Source organism: Orcinus orca, chromosome 1 (assembly GCF_937001465.1).
Source record: "Orcinus orca chromosome 1, mOrcOrc1.1, whole genome shotgun sequence".
Taxonomy (NCBI): Eukaryota; Metazoa; Chordata; class Mammalia; order Artiodactyla; family Delphinidae; genus Orcinus; species Orcinus orca.
In genome coordinates this window covers 113,929,013-113,945,019 of record NC_064559.1, presented here as the reverse complement: position 1 = coordinate 113,945,019, position 16,007 = coordinate 113,929,013, and the positions used below count along the sequence as shown (strand labels likewise).

At 36.0% G+C, this 16,007-nt stretch overlaps 1 protein-coding gene and 2 pseudogenes across 1 annotated transcript in view; 2 read left to right on the top strand and 1 right to left on the bottom strand.

Moving 5' to 3' along the window:
* CTTNBP2NL (CTTNBP2 N-terminal like) overlaps nucleotides 1–16,007 on the top strand; it is a 66,635-nt gene that overhangs the window by 17,263 nt on the left and 33,365 nt on the right. The window lies entirely within an intron of this gene.
* Nucleotides 1–16,007, top strand: part of LOC101288775 (26S proteasome regulatory subunit 4-like) — a 35,629-nt pseudogene that overhangs the window by 2,297 nt on the left and 17,325 nt on the right.
* On the bottom strand, nucleotides 1,878–7,123 carry LOC125964570 (small kinetochore-associated protein-like; annotated as a pseudogene).

Here is a 16,007-nt window from a genome sequence, read left to right as displayed (position 1 = left end):
TGGTTTTAATGTTAACAGATGCTAAGGTGCTTGTTGCATATGTTTTCCTAAAAAAAATTTTTTTCTGCGTGAATCCAATTTTAGTTACTTTAGGCAGCTTCTGACAAGTTGAAAGAGCAGCTTGAGAAGCAAGAGCTATAATTAAGAGAGCATTTTGATATAAGATACCATTCAGAATCAGGCACAAGTGTTGTATTTAGTCTGTGCATACAGCCTATAAGTGGCAAAGTTCTCTTCTGAGGCTTAAACTATAGGCAGTTTAGGTGAAATGAATAGCTTCACCAGAAGTAATACATCTTTAAATAGTCTATGGTTAGATAAAATAAGTAGCAGCTGGGGGTCAAAATTGTTTCAGTCCTTTGAGAAAAGCAACTGCCGTACCAGATTCTTAAAGTTAAAATGAAATCTTGTTTTATTTGTGGAGTAGGTTTTTGTTTTGGCTTGGGTTTTTTTGTTTGTTTTTGGTTCTGTAGTATGTCAAGATTTCACTGCATTCTTTCTATATAGCTCTTGCTTAACAGCAAACACTTGCTCTTCTTGGACTAATATGACAGCTCACTAATTTTCTTCCTTTTAGTATTCTTTCTTAATTCATGCTTAGTTGATTGAAAAGGTTTTGGTCTTTGTCCTAAATAGCTTTGATTGGTTTTTCCTTTATGTTTAAGTAAAAAAAGCTTATCTTTTTTCTCCTTACCTTTAAAAGAGATTTTTCTTAGACATAAAATCTATTCTTTAATCTTGCATCTCTGAACAAAACCATATGGTTCACTGTTGCTGTTAAATAAATAGTAGGTCACATTGGCAAGGGTTAGATTTATATAAGGATGTATTATAAAAGTTCCTGTAATTTGTAAGTAAATCCTACCTATAAAGTTATAATTGTAAAAGAGCTTCATTCATTTTCCAAAATGTCTGCAAAGTTTCAGATTGCAACTACACCCTTGTAGAGCCCCCATAATTCTTTTTCTCCCCAAAATTTTACAGAAGAGTGAGCCTCCTCACTCTTCTGTTGCAGCCTAGACATGTTTGGCATAGAACCAGAGAAGTCAATAGAAAATAATGTAATATTCAGCCTCTTCTGTATTTGAAGTTTAATTGTTACAGAGGCCATTTATACAGTATTTGGTCCTAATTGAACTTTATATAAAGTGATTTTCTATTTTAGGAGGGATTACATCAGAGAAAAGCCTTCTTCATGAAAGTCTCTCCCTTTGACCTGACCACTTTATGTTCATGAATGAGAACACTATGGGAATCCCTTCCACAGTGAAAACAGATTACATTGCTCATGAACTGTCCAGGGGAGTTTGGGGTGGAACCACACAGTTCAGCAAGAGAGGCCCGGTTCATTAATTCTAAGAAAATCTAGGAAAAGCTTCCCAGCAGGGTCTGACTACTCTAGAAGAAGATGAGGGAACCTTAATTTTTAAAATTTGGAAAATAGAATTGACTGCCAATAAAAAGTCAGATTAAATAGTTTGAGTGTTCCACATTGGGTATATTATATCTGCATGTGTCAGATCTGATGCAGACTACACTTAGCTATGACTAAGTAGAATCTACCCTGTATTAGTATCATTTTATTTTAAAGCATTCTTTAAATTGCTTCTGCAATAATAAATGGTAAAGTATAACTTTCACATAGAATTAGCTTAAAGAGTCTTGAATTCCTTTCCACTGATACCTCAGTCATAAAACAGGTATAACTCTTTTAACGTCTAGGATATAACTTTGTTGGTTTTGGCCAAAGGCCATTGGAGAATTCCCCAGGCAAGAAAATTTACAGACAAAAATGTTCTAGACAGGACAAAGTTAGAAATATATTTAGAGTATGAGACTGTAATATTTAACTACTGTGAGTTTTTTAAACAGCCAGAATTAAAAATAAAAAATCTAAATGTTACATATGTGTCTGTGTTAACAATAAATGATTTACGTTTGCCAAAAATATTCTTAAAATAATAATGATTATGAGGATCTTGTGGCAGTGCCAAAAATATAGAACAAACAAAAGCTATGGAAGGTGCTGTGGCTCAAGAAAAATACAAATACAAGTTCACTGTAGGTTGAATCTGACATCTGCTTTTGGTCATGGCCTTGTGCTTATTATGGAAGCAGATTATTATAAAGGCTGGTCTGAGATGAGGAAAGTAAAATTGAATTTAGCAAAAAACATGCATTGTCCTATACTAGTAAGCTTGTCAGGTGTGTTTGCATTAAAAAAAAAAAAACAGATCCATAAATATACTTAAATGTACTCAAAGTTGAAGCATTCTTTGTCACCCATAAGCCTGGACCTAACAATTCTTTGACCAAAAAAAATGATCCCATTTTGATAGATGTTTTTAGGAAGAGCTTTTAGGATTGGAGTAGGTAGTTTAAATCTTTAATAAACATCACATGAACATAAGCTTATAACTGAAAGAAGTCCAGTTTCTGCATGGATAAGAACTGGGATATTAAGAAGCAAGTAGAACTTTATTTAGGGAATTGAATTATGGAGTTTTTAGATTTACATTCATAGCCTTTACTATGAAACATGTTTTAGAAGGGAATTAATCAGTGGCCATTTGGGGCCAAGGTTTTGTGTGTTTTATATAGTTAGAATTGCTGATACTTTTTATTCCTACTCTCTGAGTAATGTGCATACATGAAATCCTAGCTTTTCAAAAAAGAAGCATAAAGATAATTACTAGGCACTCTACAAAACTATCAACTAGAGCATTCAGTTAAGTGTAGCTGTTAAGAGCATGAGCTTTCATATCAGACATACCTAGGTTTGAACTCTGCCATTTAATTGCTGTGTGATCATAGACCAGTTACTTACCCTGTTAAGCCATATGGTAGAATGGTACGGTTATCACAAGAATTAAATGAGATAGCACATGCTAATCGACATACTCAGTGCTCATTTACTGTTAGTTATTATTATTAGAACATAAGTTTTAAAGTTCATCCATTTAGGAACAAAGGTATATTCCATAAAGCAAGATGTACTGATAATATGCTGTCCTTCATAAGAAAGATGAGCATTTTAAATTAAATCTTTGTTATCAGAAGGGCTTGCGCTGTTGCTTGTTTTTCTTATGGGAATTGATGGTTTTGAGTTGATCCATCCCCACTCTCACAACCAAAAGCATGTATTTTGAGACAGCTGGCAAGGGTTATGGGTGTACTGTGGGGCATGGAACAGATGTCATACTGCATTCCTTTCTCTTTCTCTTTATAATGAAAACAGGAAGTACAGACACTGGAAACTTTTCAAATTGATTTTTTTTCCATTGATTGCTTCTCTGTTGCTCGATTTGACATATTTGTTATATTTTGGTTTTTTTATTTCACTTTATTGAGGTAAAATTGACATACAATAAGCTGCATATATCTAATATATACAAATTGATGTTTTGATATACGTATCCCACATGAAACCATTACTACAATCAAGATAGTACACATGGGGCTTCCCTAGTGGCGCAGTGGTTGAGAGTCCGCCTGCCGTTGCAGAGGACACGGGTTCGTGCCCCGGTCCGGGAAGATCCCACATGCCGTGGAGCGGCTGGGCCCATGAGCCACGGCCGCTGAGCCTGCGTGTCTGGAGCCTGTGCTCCGCAGTGGGAGAGGCCACAACAGTGAGAGGCCCGCGTACTCCAAAAAAAAACAAAAAAAAAGATAGTACACATATCCATCACCCCTCAAATTTTCCTTGTGCCCCTTTGCAACCCCTTTAGCTAACCTTCCCCACACACACACCCCCGCCCCAAAACCACTAATCCTCTAGAGATTAGTTTACATTTTCTGGAATTTTATATAAGTAGAATCATACAGAACGTAACCTTTTTTTGGGGGGGGCCTGGTTCTTTGACTCAGCATAATTATCTTGAGATCCATGTTGATGTTGTATTGATAGTTCATTCCTTTTATTACCAAGTAGTGTCCATTGTATGTATGTACCACAGTTTGTTTTGTCTGTTCATCTGTTAGTGAACATTTACATTGTTTCCAGTCCTGGACTATTGCAAATAAAGCTGCTATGAACATTCATATATAAGGCTTTGTATGGACATGTGCTTTTATTTCTTTTGGATGAATACCTAGAAATGGAATGGAATATGTTTAACTTTTTAGGAAACTGCCAAACTGTTTTCCAAAGTAGTTTTACCATTTACATCCCACCAACATGTATAAGAGTTCCATTTGCTCCACATCTTTACCAACACTTGATATGGCCAGTCATTTTAATTTTAGTGTTCTAATAGGTATGTAATATCTCATTGCAGTTTTAGTTTGCATTTCCCTATTGACTAATGATGTTGAGCATCTTTCCATGAGATTATTTGCCATCTGTGTTGTTTTCCTCATAAAATATTTGTTCAGATCTTCTGTCCATTTTTTAAATTGAGCTGTATTCTCATTACTGAGTTTTGAGCATTCCTTATATATCTGGATTCAGGTACTTTAATACGCCTTGCAAATATTTTCTCCTGGTCTGTGGCTTGTCATTTCATACTCTTAATTGTATCTTTTTAATAGCATAAGTTTTTCATTTTGATGAAGTCCAATTTGTCAATGTTTCTTTTATGGATCTTGCTTTTAGTATCACATAACTAAGATTTAGTGTCATATAAGAAATCTTTGCCTAAACCAAGGTCAGAAAGGTTTTCTCCTATATTTCTATAATTTTATAGTTTTAAGTTTTACACTTGGGTCTGTGATACAACTTCAGTTAATTTTGTTATATGGTACAATATATGGATCAAATAAAAATTTTTTTGCATATGGATATTCAGTTGTTCTAGCCCCATTTGTTAAAAAGACTGTCCTTCCTCTGTAGATGGCCTTGGCACATTTGTCACAATCCATTTTCTGAATATTTTGGGGTTTATTTCTGGACACCCTGTTCTGTTTCATTGCTCTATTTGTCTGCCTTGATGCCCATACTACATTGTCTTGATTACTGTGGCCTTTTATGAAAGTCTTAAAATTAGGTAGTGTTAATCCTCCAACTTGTGTTCTTTTTGAAAGTTGTTTTGGTTATTCATGGTTCTTGGCATTTCCATATAAATTTTAGAATCAGCTTATCAGTTTTTCCAAAAATCCTGTTCAAATTTTAATTGGAATTGCATTGATTCTATAGATCAGTTTGGAGAAAATTCTCATCTTAACAGTATTGTATTTGCTGATCCATGAACATGGTTACTTCTCTCCATTTACTTAGATCTCTCAGCAGTGCTTTATAGTTCTGATTGTATAGGTCTTTAACATCTTTTGTCAGATTTATCACTATTTCATATTTTTATGATTATTATAAATGGCATTGTTTTAAATGTAAATTTCTGATTGTTTATTGCTGTTATACAGACATGAAATTGAATTTGTATATTGATCCTTTATCCTGCAACCTTCCTAATCTCACTTATTAGTTCTAATAGCTTTTTTATAAACTTCATTGAATTTTCTACAATCATGTTTGCAAATAAAGACAATTTTACTTATTTCTTTCCCATCTGATTTCCTTTCATTTCTTTTTCTTGCCTTATTGCATTGGCTAGAACCTCTAGTACAATGTCAAGTAGAAATAACATGGATATCTTTGTCTTATTCCTGATCTTAGGGAGGAAACACTCAGTCTTTCATCATTAAATATGCTGGCTGTAGGTTTTCATAGATGTTCTTTATCAGTTTGAGGAAATGTCCTTCTATTCCTAGTTTGCTGAGAGTTTTTATCAGGAATGAATATTAGATTTTGTCATGTGCTTTTCTGTATTTATTGAGAACTTAATTTTTTTTTTAAGATTAAGATCTCCAAGGTGTATTGTTTCATAGGTGTTATTACTATCTATACCTTCACCCCATTTATTAAGCCATTTCAGGTAACTTCAAGTTCATAAATTTACAGTGAGGTTATAGAGCCCAACCAGGATGGGACGGAATGTGTTCCAAGTTACGGGGGGACTGCAGGACTCCCAGTGATATCTCCCATGGAGCACCTGTGCTCCACTGTTTCTTCCTGCACATCTGAATGTGACCTTTCGGATTCTCTGGCTGTGGCTGATTTAGTCTCCTGATCCTAATCCTGTGCTGCTTTGTTGCATAGAAGGTTGATCCAAGCTTCCAGGCCCCCTCTCTTCTTAGGCCTCAATTATGTACTGTGAAGTTCAGGATAGCTGGCCAATCTGAAGACTGGGAATGCTTGCTTAAAGGAGGAACTGCCATTCCAGCATAAACTGTCCTTAATCCTACAGCAGAAACTGTTTTCATTCTGGGAATGGTGAGTCCTAGAAGATCATGACCAAGAAGCAGATGTCCTAAGGGGCTTCCTCTGAGAGTTTATCCCCAAGAGGGAGCCATGTGGCCACCTGCTTTTTATCACATTTCTAATAGCTGCTCCATTTCCTCAAGCGCTGTTGTAAAATCATTTACTTTACTGTTACATAAGGTCTGTTGTTGCAGGAACTGGGCCCTTTCTTCTTTCATCTTCAGCTTTAGCTTTAAGACCTATCCTGGGTTGAGGCCCTTGCTCTCCAAAATTGCCAAACAGTTGTCCTGAAACTTCCCCAGCAGCTCCACCTTTTAGGTCAGGTCCTTTAGCTCTCCCTGAGTTTCAGTCAACTTTTGGTGCAACTGCTTGTTGATGGCCTCTAAGAGCTGGTTCTTATCCTTGAGCTCTTCCTCTGATTTCAGTTTACTCAATAGTTTGTAGCTCTTCCTGGTGCCAGTGTCTGTAGCTTTAACCTGCCCATTCTCTCGTCTTGGTTTGATGATTTTTGTAACATTGTTAATCTGAACCTCCTGAATGAGGTCTGGAAACATCAACTTCTTTGGACTTAACAGGAAAAAGGTTCTTAGAAGTGGCTCGAGTTTGTGCATTTGTGGGCAGGCCACTGCTGATAGCACAGAGGAGGGCTGCAGGGTGTACACTGTCTTAACCACTCTGGTCATCATAATGAGGTGGCACTGCTGGGGCCTAGGCATCTGCTGCTTCTGCCCTCAGGCCTCATCCGAGAACTTAATTGGTTTGTATGTCCTTGCTGTTTTTCTGAAATATTGTCTGAAAAAGAACTTCATCCCCTTTCTTATTGACCTTCTCTTAGATCAAGTACATTGATGTGGAGTAACTTTTTCAGCTTTGTTCTACAGCTTTTTAGAAACTAGAATTCTCTAACTTTATAATTCTGTGGAGTGGAGTTTAGTAATTAAATTATTTTCCCAGTGGCAAGAGTTAATTGTAACTTAAAAATCATAAACATTTCCAAAAGAGAAACCCGAAAAAAAACCTCTGCTGCTTTAATGAACTGCTCTCCTTTAAAGCAACTTTTATCCTTTGACTTTAATAGTTTTGATAGTTTATTGGCTTCTTATGATAAATAATTTTTCCAGAGAAGGAAAACAACATGTACATTTTTTTCACCTTCTGACAGAATATTATTACCTCTTTCCTAGGAGTAACAAAAGCAGTTTATCTATTTGAAACAAGCTTAACTATTACCTTTTTAAGTTAAATCATTTAAATTGTGTTTTAGTATATCACATCAATAGTCAGGAAATAGACATCAAAATGTACTATTCCTTTATTATTTCCCAGAAAACATTATTTTTCTCAGTGTTAATTTGGACCACAGGAAGAAAATTTATTTTAAAGGAGGCGGTATTTATTACTGACATCCCCTATATCTGAATGCAGCTCCAGAGCCAGTTATTGAAGAATAGGTAGAAATACTGTTATTTCTGTTTTGTGCTTTTGAATAAAAAGAATTCAACATTGGTTTCTTTTATTGAATTTATTAATCTCAGGACACCTATTTATTGAGGAGAGTTGCTGCAGTCTATATGGTTTTATGTGAAAGTATATTTAGAAAAAAACATTTTCTGTAAGTTACTTCAGATTACCCACCAAACATCCCATGATAACATAGTTATATTGATCTAGCTCCAGTAAATTCTTTATAAAAAGTAAACTCTTGGTTAATGGCTATATGAATTGGGTGGTACAGCCACATGGTGGACTATTATGTGGCTATTTAAAAATATGATGCAGGGCTTCCCTGGTGGTACAGTGGTTAAGAATCCGCCTGCCAATGCAGGGGACATGGATTCGAGCCCTAGTCTGGGAAGATCCCACATGCCGCGAGCAGCTAAGCCCGTGCACTACAACTACTGAGCCTGCGCTGAAGAGCCTGCGAGCCACAACTACTGAGCCTGTGTGCTGCAACTGCTGAAGCCTGCATGCCTAGAGCCCGTGCTCCGCAACAAGAGAAGCCACAGCAATGAGAAGCCCATGCACTGCAACAAAGAGTAGCCCCTGCTCGCTGCAACCAGAGAAAAGCCAGCACACAGCAACGAAGACCCAATGCAGCCAAAAATAAATAAATAAATTTATTAAAATGTATATATATATATATATATATATGAGGAACTTCTAATGACATGTAGTGTTCCTACAATGTAATGCTAAATTTATGAAGCAGATCATAACATTAAATATATCCTTTAGAATCGAATAGAATAAAATACCTAGGAAATAAACCTACCTAAAGAGGCAGAAGACCTGTATTCTGAAAACTGTAAGACACTGATAAAAGATATTGAAGACCACACAAACAGTTGGAAGGATATATTATGTTCTTGGATTGGAAGAATCTGCCTTGTTAAGATGACCACACTACCCAAGGCAATCTACAGATTCAATACAATCACTATCAAATTACCAATGACATTTTTCACAGAACTGAAACAAAATTTTTTTTAATTTTTATGGAAACACAAAAGACCCCAAATAGCCAAAACAATCTTGAGAAAGAAGAACAGGGCTGGAGGAATCACACTCCCTGACTTCAGACTATATTGTAAAGCTACAGCAGTCAAAACAGTGTGGTACTGGCATAAAAACAGACACATAGATCAGTGGAATGGGATAGAAAGCCCAGAAATAAACCCATGCACTTATGGTCAGTTACTCTACAACAAAGGAGGCAAGAATATACAGTGGAGAAAAGACAGTCTCTTCAATAAATGGTCCTGGAAAAACTGGACAGCTACATGTAAAAGAATGAAATTAGAACATCCTCTATCACCGTACACAAAAATGAACTCAGAATGGATTAAAGACCTAAATGTAAGACCGATACTCTAAAACTATTAGAGGAAAACATAGGCAGAACACTCTTTGACATAAATTGCAGCAATATTTTTTTGGATAGGTCTCCTAGAGTAATGGAAACAAAGGAAAAGTAAACAAGTGTGACCTAGTTTAACTTAAAACCTTTTACACAGCAAAGGAAACCATAAACAAAATGAAAAGACAGTCTATGGAATGGGAGAAAATATTTGCAAACAATGCAACCAACAAGGGCTTAATATCCAAAATATACAAACAGCTTATACAGCTCAATATAAAAAAAAAAAAAACCCAATCAAAAACTTGGCAGAAGACCTAAATAGACATTTCTCCAAAGAAGACATGCAGATGACCAATAGCCATGTGAAAAGATGCTCAACATCGCTAATTATTAGAGAAATGCAAATCAAAACTACAATGAAGTACCACCCGACACTGGTCAGAATGGCCACCGTGAAGAAGTCTACAAATTATAAATGCTGGAAAAGGTGTGGATAAAAGGGAACCCCCCTACACTGTTGGTAGGAATGTAAATTGGTGCAGCCACTGTGGAGAACCATATAGAGGTTTCTCAAAAGAACTAAAAATTGAGTTACCATATGATCCAGTAATCCCAGTTCTGGGCATATATCCAGACAAAATTATAATTCAAAATGATACATGAGGGATTTTCATTGTGGCGCAGTGCAGGGGACATGGGTTCGATCCCTGGTCCGGGAAGATCCCACATGCTGTGGAGCAACTAAGCCCATGCGCCATGACTACTGAGCCCACGCTACTGAGCCCACGTGCCACAACTACTGAAGCCCATGCACCTAGAGCCCTTGCTCCACAACAAGAGAAGCCACTGCAATGTGAAGCCTACACGCTGCAACGAAAAGTAGCCCCCACTCGCCACAACTAGAGAAAGCCCGTGCAAAGCAACAAAGACCCAACGAAGCCAAAAAAACAAGGTACATGCACCCCTATGTTCACAGCAGCACTATTCCCAATAGCCAAGACATGGAAACAACCCAAATGTCCATCAGCAGATGAATGGATAAAGAAGATGTGAGATATATATATGTGTGTGTATATATATATCTCCACTAGATGTATACTCAGCCATGAAAAAGAACGAAATAATGCCATTTGCAGCAACCTGGATGGACCTAGAGATTGTCATACTAAGTGAAGTAAGTCAGACAGGGAAAGACAGATATATGATATCACTTATATGTGGAATCTAAAAAATGATACAGATGAACTTATTTACAAAACAGAAATTGACTTGCAGACATAGGAAACAAATTTATGGTTAGCAAAGGGGAAAGAAAAAGGGAGGAAAAAATTGAGAATTTGGGATTAACATATACACACTATTATATATAAAATAGAAAAAAACAAGGACCTACTGTATAGCACAGGGAACTATATTCGGTATCTTGTAATAACCTATAATGGAAAAGAATCTGAAAAAGTTTATATATATACTGAATTACTTTGCTGCACCTGAAACATTGTAAATCAACTATACTTCAGTAATCAATCAATTATTGTCAGAACAAGTTTTTTAAAAATAAATATATACTTTAACCTCAATTATAAAGAATAACATATATTTATTATCATATATATATAATTATATAACATTTGTGTGTGTGTATATATGTGTGTGTGTGTGTGTGTGTGTGTGTGTGTGTGTGTGTATATATATATATGACTCAAGCAAGTAGATTGACATTTGTAGTTTGAATGTGGTTGTCCCTGGGTGTGGAATCATATTATATTTTAATTTTTTTCATTAAAACTTCTGTATTATATATAAATAATTTAAAATCAGAAACATTTGTTTTTAAATAGCAGTAATCTTATACAACTACTTCTTGCTCAATATCTGTTTAGTAAAACTCACTCTAAGAAGGTAACTTAACCATATATTATTTACTTCGTTAGGAAAAGATATTAGAGCTATATAGAACCATAGTTGAATCCTTCCTTTTTTGTTGTTCCTGATATTGTTAATATTATTGTTTTCCAACCCAGTCTAAATGACTGAATTGCCTCTGTCTGAAAAACCTAAGTTACCAAGTTATCCAATAAAAAGATCACAGAGTTTAGGGGGACAAAAAAGAAGGCTGCAATAAAGATATCATACCAGAGTCTAAAGAGCTGTCTTTCAAACTTTTTTTTTTTAACTTCTTTATTGGAGTCTTTCAAACATTTTTTTTAACATCTTTATTGGACTATAATTGCTTTACAATGGTATGTTAGTTTCTGCTTTATAACAAAGTGAATCAGCTATACATATACCCCCATATCTCCTCTCTCTTGCCTCTCCCTCCCACCCTCCCTATCCCACCCCTCTAGGTGGTCACAAAGCACCGAGCTGATCTCCCTGTGCTATGCGGCTGCTTCCCAGTAGCTGTCTTACACTTGGTAGTATATATAAGTCCATGGCAATTTTTCACTTTGTCCCAGCTTACCCTTCCCCCTCCCCGTGTCCTCAAGTCCATTGTCTATGTCTGCATCTTTATTCCTGTCCTGCCCCTAGGTTCTTCAGAACCTTTTTTTTTTAATGTTCCATATATATGTTGTAGCATATGGTATTTGTTTTCCTCTTTCTGACTTACTTCACTCTGTATGACAGTCCCTAGGTCCATCCACCTCACTACAAATAACTCAATTTCGTTTCTTTTTATGGCTGAGTAATATTCCATTGTATATATGTGCCACATCTTCTCTATCCATTCATCTTTCAGTGGACACTTAGGTTGCTTCCATGTCCTGGCTATTGTAAATAGAGCTGCAGTGAACATTGTGGTACATGACTCTTTTTGAGTTATGGTTTTCTCAGGGTATATGCCCAGTAGTGGGATGGCTGGGTCATATGGTAGTTCTATGTTTAGTTTTCTAAGGAACCACCATACTGTTCTCCATAGTGGCTGTATCAGTTTACATCCCCACCAACAGTGCAAGAGGGTTCCCTTTTCTCCACACCCTCTCCAGCATTTATTGTTTGTAGATTTTTGGGTGATGGCCATTCTGACTGGTGTGAGGTGATACCTCATTGTAGTTTTGATTTGCATTTCTTTAATGATTAGTGATGTTGAGCATCCTTTCATGTGTTTGTCGGCAATCTGTATATCTTTGGAGAAATGTCTATTTGGGTCTTCTGCCCATTTTTGGATTGGGTTGTTTGTTTTTTTTCAATATTGACCTGCATGAGCTGCTTGTAAATTTTGGAGATTAATCCTTTGTCAGTTGCTTCATTTGCAAATATTTTCTCCCATTCTGAGGGTTGTCTTTTCATCTTGGCTATGGTTTCCTTTGCCGTGCAAAAGCTTTGAAGTTTCATTAGGTCCCATTTGTTTATTTTTGTTTTTATTTCCATTTCTCTAGGAGATGGGTCAAAAAGGATCTTGCTGTGATTTATGTCATAGAGTGTTCTGCTTATATTTTCCTCTAAGAGTTTTATAGTGTCTGGCCTTGCACTTAGGTCTTTAATTCATTTTGAGCTTATTTTTGTGTGTGGTATTAGGGAGTGTTCTAATTTCATTCTTTTACATGTAGCTGTCCAGTTTTCCCAGCACCACTTATTGAAGAGGCTGTCTTTTCTCCATTATATATTCTTGCCTCCTTTATCAAATATAAGGTGACCATATGTGTGTGGGTTTATCTCTGGGCTTTCTATCCTGTTCCATTGATCTATATTTCTGTTTTTGTGCCAGTACCATACTGTCTTGATTACTGTAGCTTTGTAATATAGTCTGAAGTCAGGGAGTCAGATTCCTCCAGCTCCGTTTTTCTTTCTGAAGATTGCTGTGGCTATTTGGGGTCTTTTGTGTTTCCATACAAATTGTGAAATTTTTTGTTCTAGTTCTATGAAAAATGCCTAGGGGTTGCATTGAATCTGTAGATTGCTTTGGGTAGTATAGTCATTTTCACAGTGTTGATTCTTCCAATCCAAGAACATGGTACATGTCTCCATCTGTTTGTATCATCTTTAATTTCTTTCATCTGTGTCTTATAGTTTCTGCACACAGGTTTTTTGTCTCCTTAGGTAGGTTTATTCCTACGTATTTTATTCTTTTTGTTGCAGTGGTAAATGGGAGTGTTTCCTTAATTTCTCTTTCAAATTTTTCATCATTAGTGTATAGGAATGCAAGAGATTTCTGTGCATTAATTTTGTATCGATTAGCTCTAGTACTCTTCTGTTAGCATCTTTAGGATTCTCTTTGTATAGTATCATGTGATCTGCAAACAGTGACAGCTTTACTTCTGTTCCGATTTGGATCGCTTTTATTTCTTTTTCTTTGATAGCTGTGGCTAAAACTTCCAAAACTACGTTGAATAACAGTGGTGAGAGTTTACACCCTTGTCTTATTCCTGAATTTAGAGGAAATGGTTTCAGTTTTCCACCATTGCGAACAATGCTGGCTGTGGGTTTGTCATATATGGTCTTCATTATGTTGAGGTAACTTCCCTCTATGCCTATTTACTGGAGGGTTTTTATCATAAATGGGTGTTGAATTTTCTCAAAAGGTTTTTCTTCGTCTATTGAGATGATCATATGGTTTTTCTCCTACAGTTTGTTAATATGCTTTATCACATTGATTGATTAGCGTATATTAAAGAATCCTTGCATTCCTGGGGTAAACCGCACTTGATCATGGTGTATGATTGTTTTAATGTGCTACTGGATTCTGTTTGCTAGTATTTTGTTGAGGATTTTTGCATCTGTGTTCATCAGTGATATTGACCTGTAGTTTTCTTTCTTTGTGACATATTTGTCTGGTTTTGGTATCGGGGTGATGGTGGCCTCGTAGAATGAGATTGGGAGTGTTCCTCCCTCTGCTATATTTTGGAAGAGTTTGAAAAGGATGGGTGTTAGCTCTTCTCTAAATCTTTGATAAAATTCACCTGTGACGCCATCTGGTCCTGGGCTTTTGTTTGTTGGAAGATTTTTAATCACAGTCTCAATTTCAGTGCTTGTGATTGGTCTGTTTATATTTTCTATTTTTTTCCTGGTTCAGTCTTGGAAGGTTGTGCTTTTCTTAGAATTTGTCCATTTCTTCCAGGTTGTCCATTTTATTGGCATATAGCTGCTTATAGTAATCTCCCATGATTTTTGTATTTCTGCAGTGTCAGTTTTTACTTCTTTTTCATTTCTACTTCTGTTGATTTGAGTCTTCTCCCTTTTTTCCTTGATGAGTCTGGCTAATGGTTTATCAATGTTGTTTATCTTCTCAAAGAACCAGCTTTTAGTTTAATTGATCTTTCTGTCGTTTCCTTCATTTCTTTTTCATTTATTTCTGATCTGATCTTTATGATTTCTTTCCTTCTGCTAATTTTGGGGTTTTTTTGTTCTTCTTTCTCTAATTGCTTTAGGTGTAAGCTTAGGTTGTTGATTTGAGGTGTTTCTTGTTTCTTGAGGTAGGATTGTATTGCTATAAACTTCTGTCTTAGAACTGCTTTTGCTGTATCCCATAGGTTTTGGGTAGTCGTGTTTTCATTGTCATTTGTTTCTAGGTATTTTTTGATTTCCTCTTTGATTTCTTCAGTGATCTCTTGGTTATTAAGTAGTGTATTGTTTAGCATCCATGTGTTTGTATTTTTTACAGTTTTTTTCCTGTAATTGATATCTAGTCTCATAGCGTTGTGGTCAGAAAAATACTTGATATGATTTCAATTTTCTTAAATTTACCAACGCATGATTTGTGACCCAAGATATGATCTATCCTGTAGAATGTTCCATGATCACTTGAGAACAAAGTGTATTCTGTTGGTTTTGGATGGAATGTCCTATAAATATCAATTAAGTCCATCTTGTTTAATGTATCATTTAAAGGTTGTGTTTCCTTATTTATTTTCATTTTGGATGATCTGTCCATTGGTGAAAGTGGGGTGTTAAAGTCCCCTGCTATGATTGTGTTACTGTCGATTTCCCCTTTTATGACTGTTAGTATTTGCCTTATGTATTCAGGTGCTCCTATGTTGGGTGCATAAATATTTACAATTGTTATATCTTCTCCTTGGATTGATCCCTTGATCATTATGTAGTGTCCTTCTTTGTCTCTTGTAATAGTCTTTATTTTAAAGTCTGTTTTGTCTGATATGAGAATTGCTATTCCAGCTTTGTTTTGATTTCCATTTGCATGGAATATCTTTTTCCATCCCCTCACTTTCAGTCTGTATGTGCCCCTAGGTCTGAAATAGGTCTCTTGTAGGCAGTATATATATGGGTCTTGTTTTTGTATCCATTCAGCCAGTCTGTGTCTTTTGGTGGGAGCATTTAATCCATTTACATTTAAGGTAATTATCGATATGTATGTTCCTATTCCCATTTTCTTAATTGTTTTGGGTTGTTATTGTAGGTCTTTTCCTTCTCTTCTGTTTCCTGCTTAGAGAAGTTCCTTTAGCATTTGTTGTAAAGCTGGTTTGGTGGTGCTGAATTCTCTTAGCTTTTGCTTGTCTGTAAAGGTTTTAATTTCTCTGTCAAATCTAAATGAGATCCTTGTGGGTAGAGTAGTCTTGGTTATAGGTTTTTCCCTTTCATCCGTTTAAATATGTCCTGCCACTCCCTTCTGGCTTTCAGAGTTTCTGCTGAAAGATCAGCTGTTAATCTTATGGGGATTCCCTTGTATGTTATTTGTTGCTTTTCCCTTGCTGCTTTTAATATTTTTTCTTTGTATGTAATTTTTGGTAGTTTGATTGATATGTGTTTTGGCATGTTTCTGCTTGTATTTATCCTGTATGGGACTCTGCACTTCCTGGACTTGATTGACTATTTCCTTTCCCATATTAGGGAAGTTTTCAACTATAATCTCTTCAAATATTTTCTCAGTCCCCTTCTTTTTCTCTTCTTCTTCTAGGACCCCTATAATTTGAATGCTGGTGCGTTTAATGTTGT